Raw genomic sequence first — 6,551 nt, forward strand, 5'->3', positions numbered from 1 at the left:
TTACTGATCTGAGTTACCTCCTGTATTATACTCCAGAGCTGCAATCACTATTCTGCTGGTGCAGTCACTGTGTACATACATTACATTACTGATCCTGAGTTACTCCTGTATTATACTCCAGAGCTGCACTCACTATTCTGCTGGTGCAGTCACTGTGTACATACATTACTGATCCTGAGTTACATCCTGTATTATACTCCAGAGCTGCACTCACTATTCTGCTGGTGCAGTCACTGTGTACATACATTACATTACTGATCCTGAGTTACATCCTGTATTATACTCCAGAGCTGCACTCACTATTCTGCTGGTGCAGTCACTGTGTACATACATTACATTACTGATCCTGAGTTACATCCTGTATTATACTCCAGAGCTGCACTCACTATTCTGCTGGTGCAGTCACTGTTGTACATACATTACATTACTGATCCTGAGTTACATCCTGTATTATACTCCAGAGCTACACTCACTATTCTGCTGGTGCAGTCACTGTGTACATACATTACATTACTGATCCTGAGTTACATCCTGTATTATACTCCAGAGCTGCACTCACTATTCTGCTGGTGCAGTCACTGTGTACATACATTAATTACCTCCTGTATTATACTCCAGAGCTGCACTCACTATTCTGCTGGTGCAGTCACTGTGTACATACATTACATTACTGATCCTGAGTTACATCCTGTATTATACTCCAGAGCTGCACTCACTATTCTGCTGGTGCAGTCACTGTGTACATACATTACATTACTGATCCTGAGTTACATCCTGTATTATACTCCAGAGCTGCACTCACTATTCTGCTGTGCAGTCACTGTGTACATACATTACATTACTGAACCTGAGTTACCTCCTGTATTATACTCCAGAGCTGCACTCACTATTCTGCTGGTGCAGTCACTGTGTACATACATTACATTACTGATCCTGAGTTACATCCTGTATTATACTCCAGAGCTGCACTCACTATTCTGCTGGTGCAGTCACTGTGTACATACATTACATTACTGAACCTGAGTTACCTCCTGTATTATACTCCAGAGCTGCACTCACTATTCTGCTGGTGCAGTCACTGTGTACATACATTACATTACTGATCCTGAGTTACATCCTGTATTATACTCCAGAGCTGCACTCACTATTCTGCTGGTGCAGTCACTGTGTACATACATTACATTACTGATCCTGAGTTACCTCCTGTATTATACTCCAGAGCTGCACTCACTATTCTGCTGGTGCAGTCACTGTGTACATACATTACATTACTGAACCTGAGTTACCTCCTGTATTATACTCCAGAGCTGCACTCACTATTCTGCTGGTGCAGTCACTGTGTACATACATTACATTACTGATCCTGAGTTACATCCTGTATTATACTCCAGAGCTGCAATCACTATTCTGCTGGTGCAGTCACTGTGTACATACATTACATTACTGATCCTGAGTTACCTCCTGTATTATACTCCAGAGCTGCACTCACTATTCTGCTGGTGCAGTCACTGTGTACATACATTACATTACTGATCCTGAGTTACATCCTGTATTATACTCCAGAGCTGCAATCACTATTCTGCTGGTGCAGTCACTGTGTACATACATTACATTACTGATCCTGAGTTACCTCCTGTATTATACTCCAGAGCTGCAATCACTATTCTGCTGGTGCAGTCACTGTGTACATACATTACATTACTGATCCTGAGTTACCTCCTGTATTATACTCCAGAGCTGCACTCACTATTCTGCTGGTGCAGTCACTGTGTACATACATTACATTACTGATCCTGAGTTACCTCCTGTATTATACTCCAGAGCTGCACTCACTATTCTGCTGGTGCAGTCACTGTGTACATACATTACATTACTGAACCTGAGTTACCTCCTGTATTATACTCCAGAGCTGCACTCACTATTCTGCTGGTGCAGTCACTGTGTACATACATTACATTACTGATCCTGAGTTACATCCTGTATTATACTCCAGAGCTGCAATCACTATTCTGCTGGTGCAGTCACTGTGTACATACATTACATTACTGATCCTGAGTTACCTCCTGTATTATACTCCAGAGCTGCAATCACTATTCTGCTGGTGCAGTCACTGTGTACATACATTACATTACTGATCCTGAGTTACTTCCTGTATTATACTCCAGAGCTGCAATCACTATTCTGCTGGTGCAGTCACTGTGTACATACATTACATTACTGATCCTGAGTTACCTCCTGTATTATACTCCAGAGCTGCAATCACTATTCTGCTGGTGCAGTCACTGTGTACATACATTACATTACTGATCCTGAGTTACCTCCTGTATTATACTCCAGAGCTGCACTCACTATTCTGCTGGTGCAGTCACTGTGTACATACATTACATTACTGATCCTGAGTTACCTCCTGTATTATACTCCAGAGCTGCACTCACTATTCTGCTGGTGGAGTCACTGTGTACATACATTACATTACTGATCCTGAGTTACCTCCTGTATTATACTCCAGAGCTGCAATCACTATTCTGCTGGTGCAGTCACTGTGTACATACATTACATTACTGATCCTGAGTTACATCCTGTATTATACTCCAGAGCTGCACTCACTATTCTGCTGGTGCAGTCACTGTGTACATACATTACATTACTGATCCTGAGTTACATCCTGTATTATACTCCAGAGCTGCACTCATTATTCTGCTGGTGCAGTCACTGTGTACATACATTACATTACTGATCCTGAGTTACATCCTGTATTATACTCCAGAGCTGCACTCACTATTCTGCTGGTGCAGTCACTGTGTACATACATTACATTACTGATCCTGAGTTACATCCTGTATTATACTCCAGAGCTGCACTCACTATTCTGCTGGTGCAGTCACTGTGTACATACATTACATTACTGATCCTGAGTTACCTCCTGTATTATACTCCAGAGCTGCACTCACTATTCTGCTGGTGCAGTCACTGTGTACATACATTACATTACTGATCCTGAGTTACATCCTGTATTATACCCCAGAGCTGCACTCACTATTCTGCTGGTGCAGTCACTGTGTACATACATTACATTACTGATCCTGAGTTACATCCTGTATTATACTCCAGAGCTGCACTCACTATTCTGCTGGTGCAGTCACTGTGTACATACATTACATTACTGATCCTGAGTTACCTCCTGTATTATACTCTAGAGCTGCACTCACTATTCTGCTGGTGCAGTCACTGTGTACATACATTACATTACTGATCCTGAGTTACATCCTGTATTATACTCCAGAGCTGCACTCACTATTCTGCTGGTGCAGTCACTGTGTACATACATTACATTACTGATCCTGAGTTACCTCCTGTATTATACTCCAGAGCTGCACTCACTATTCTGCTGGTGCAGTCACTGTGTACATACATTACATTACTGATCCTGAGTTACCTCCTGTATTATACTCCAGAGCTGCACTCACTATTCTGCTGGTGCAGTCACTGTGTACATACATTACATTACTGATCCTGAGTTACATCCTGTATTATACTCCAGAGCTGCACTCACTATTCTGCTGGTGCAGTCACTGTGTACATACATTACATTACTGATCCTGAGTTACCTCCTGTATTATACTCCAGAGCTGCACTCACTATTCTGCTGGTGCAGTCACTGTGTACATACATTACATTACTGATCCTGAGTTACATCCTGTATTATACTCCAGAGCTGCACTCACTATTCTGCTGGTGGAGTCACTGTGTACATACATTACATTACTGATCCTGAGTTACCTCCTGTATTATACTCCAGAGCTGCACTCACTATTCTGCTGGTGCAGTCACTGTGTACATACATTACATTACTGATCCTGAGTTACATCCTGTATTATACTCCAGAGCTGCACTCACTATTCTGCTGGTGCAGTCACAGTGTACATACATTACATTACTGATCCTGAGTTACATCCTGTATTATACTGCAGAGCTGCACTCACTATTCTGCTGGTGCAGTCACTGTGTACATACATTACATTACTGATCCTGAGTTACATCCTGTATTATACTCCAGAGCTGCACTCACTATTCTGCTGGTGCAGTCACAGTGTACATACATTACATTACTGATCCTGAGTTACATCCTGTATTATACTGCAGAGCTGCACTCACTATTCTGCTGGTGCAGTCACTGTGTACATACATTACATTACTGATCCTGAGTTACATCCTGTATTATACTCCAGAGCTGCACTCACTATTCTGCTGGTGGAGTCACTGTGTATATACATTACATTACTGATCCTGAGTTACATCCTGTATTATACTCCAGAGCTGCACTCACTATTCTGCTGGTGCAGTCACTGTGTACATACATTACATTACTGATCCTGAGTTACCTCCTGTATTATACTCCAGAGCTGCACTCACTATTCTGCTGGTGCAGTCACTGTGTACATACATTACATTACTGATCCTGAGTTACATCCTGTATTATACTCCAGAGCTGCACTCACTATTCTGCTGGTGCAGTCACAGTGTACATACATTACATTACTGATCCTGAGTTACATCCTGTATTATACTGCAGAGCTGCACTCACTATTCTGCTGGTGCAGTCACTGTGTACATACATTACATTACTGATCCTGAGTTACATCCTGTATTATACTCCAGAGCTGCACTCACTATTCTGCTGGTGCAGTCACAGTGTACATACATTACATTACTGATCCTGAGTTACATCCTGTATTATACTGCAGAGCTGCACTCACTATTCTGCTGGTGCAGTCACTGTGTACATACATTACATTACTGATCCTGAGTTACATCCTGTATTATACTCCAGAGCTGCACTCACTATTCTGCTGGTGCAGTCACTGTGTACATACATTACATTACTGATCCTGAGTTACATCCTGTATTATACTCCAGAGCTGCACTCACTATTCTGCTGGTGCAGTCACTGTGTACATACATTACATTACTGATCCTGAGTTACCTCCTGTATTATACTCCAGAGCTGCACTCACTATTCTGCTGGTGCAGTCACTGTGTACATACATTACATTACTGATCCTGAGTTACATCCTGTATTATACTCCAGAGCTGCACTCACTATTCTGCTGGTGCAGTCACAGTGTACATACATTACATTACTGATCCTGAGTTACATCCTGTATTATACTGCAGAGCTGCACTCACTATTCTGCTGGTGCAGTCACTGTGTACATACATTACATTACTGATCCTGAGTTACATCCTGTATTATACTCCAGAGCTGCACTCACTATTCTGCTGGTGCAGTCACAGTGTACATACATTACATTACTGATCCTGAGTTACATCCTGTATTATACTGCAGAGCTGCACTCACTATTCTGCTGGTGCAGTCACTGTGTACATACATTACATTACTGATCCTGAGTTACATCCTGTATTATACTCCAGAGCTGCACTCACTATTCTGCTGGTGGAGTCACTGTGTATATACATTACATTACTGATCCTGAGTTACATCCTGTATTATACTCCAGAGCTGCACTCACTATTCTGCTGGTGCAGTCACTGTGTACATACATTACATTACTGATCCTGAGTTACCTCCTGTATTATACTCCAGAGCTGCACTCACTATTCTGCTGGTGCAGTCACTGTGTACATACATTACATTACTGATCCTGAGTTACATCCTGTATTATACTCCAGAGCTGCACTCACTATTCTGCTGGTGCAGTCACAGTGTACATACATTACATTACTGATCCTGAGTTACATCCTGTATTATACTGCAGAGCTGCACTCACTATTCTGCTGGTGCAGTCACTGTGTACATACATTACATTACTGATCCTGAGTTACATCCTGTATTATACTCCAGAGCTGCACTCACTATTCTGCTGGTGCAGTCACAGTGTACATACATTACATTACTGATCCTGAGTTACATCCTGTATTATACTGCAGAGCTGCACTCACTATTCTGCTGGTGCAGTCACTGTGTACATACATTACATTACTGATCCTGAGTTACATCCTGTATTATACTCCAGAGCTGCACTCACTATTCTGCTGGTGCAGTCACTGTGTACATACATTACATTACTGATCCTGAGTTACATCCTGTATTATACTCCAGAGCTGCACTCACTATTCTGCTGGTGCAGTCACTGTGTACATACATTACATTACTGATCCTGAGTTACCTCCTGTATTATACTCCAGAGCTGCACTCACTATTCTGCTGGTGCAGTCACTGTGTACATACATTACATTACTGATCCTGAGTTACATCCTGTATTATACTCCAGAGCTGCACTCACTATTCTGCTGGTGCAGTCACAGTGTACATACATTACATTACTGATCCTGAGTTACATCCTGTATTATACTGCAGAGCTGCACTCACTATTCTGCTGGTGCAGTCACTGTGTACATACATTACATTACTGATCCTGAGTTACATCCTGTATTATACTCCAGAGCTGCACTCACTATTCTGCTGGTGCAGTCACAGTGTACATACATTACATTACTGATCCTGAGTTACATCCTGTATTATACTGCAG

This window comes from Phyllobates terribilis, unplaced genomic scaffold, assembly GCF_046119375.1.
Source record: "Phyllobates terribilis strain yellow unplaced genomic scaffold, ASM4611937v1 Scaffold_7883__1_contigs__length_34630, whole genome shotgun sequence".
Classification (NCBI taxonomy): domain Eukaryota; kingdom Metazoa; phylum Chordata; class Amphibia; order Anura; family Dendrobatidae; genus Phyllobates; species Phyllobates terribilis.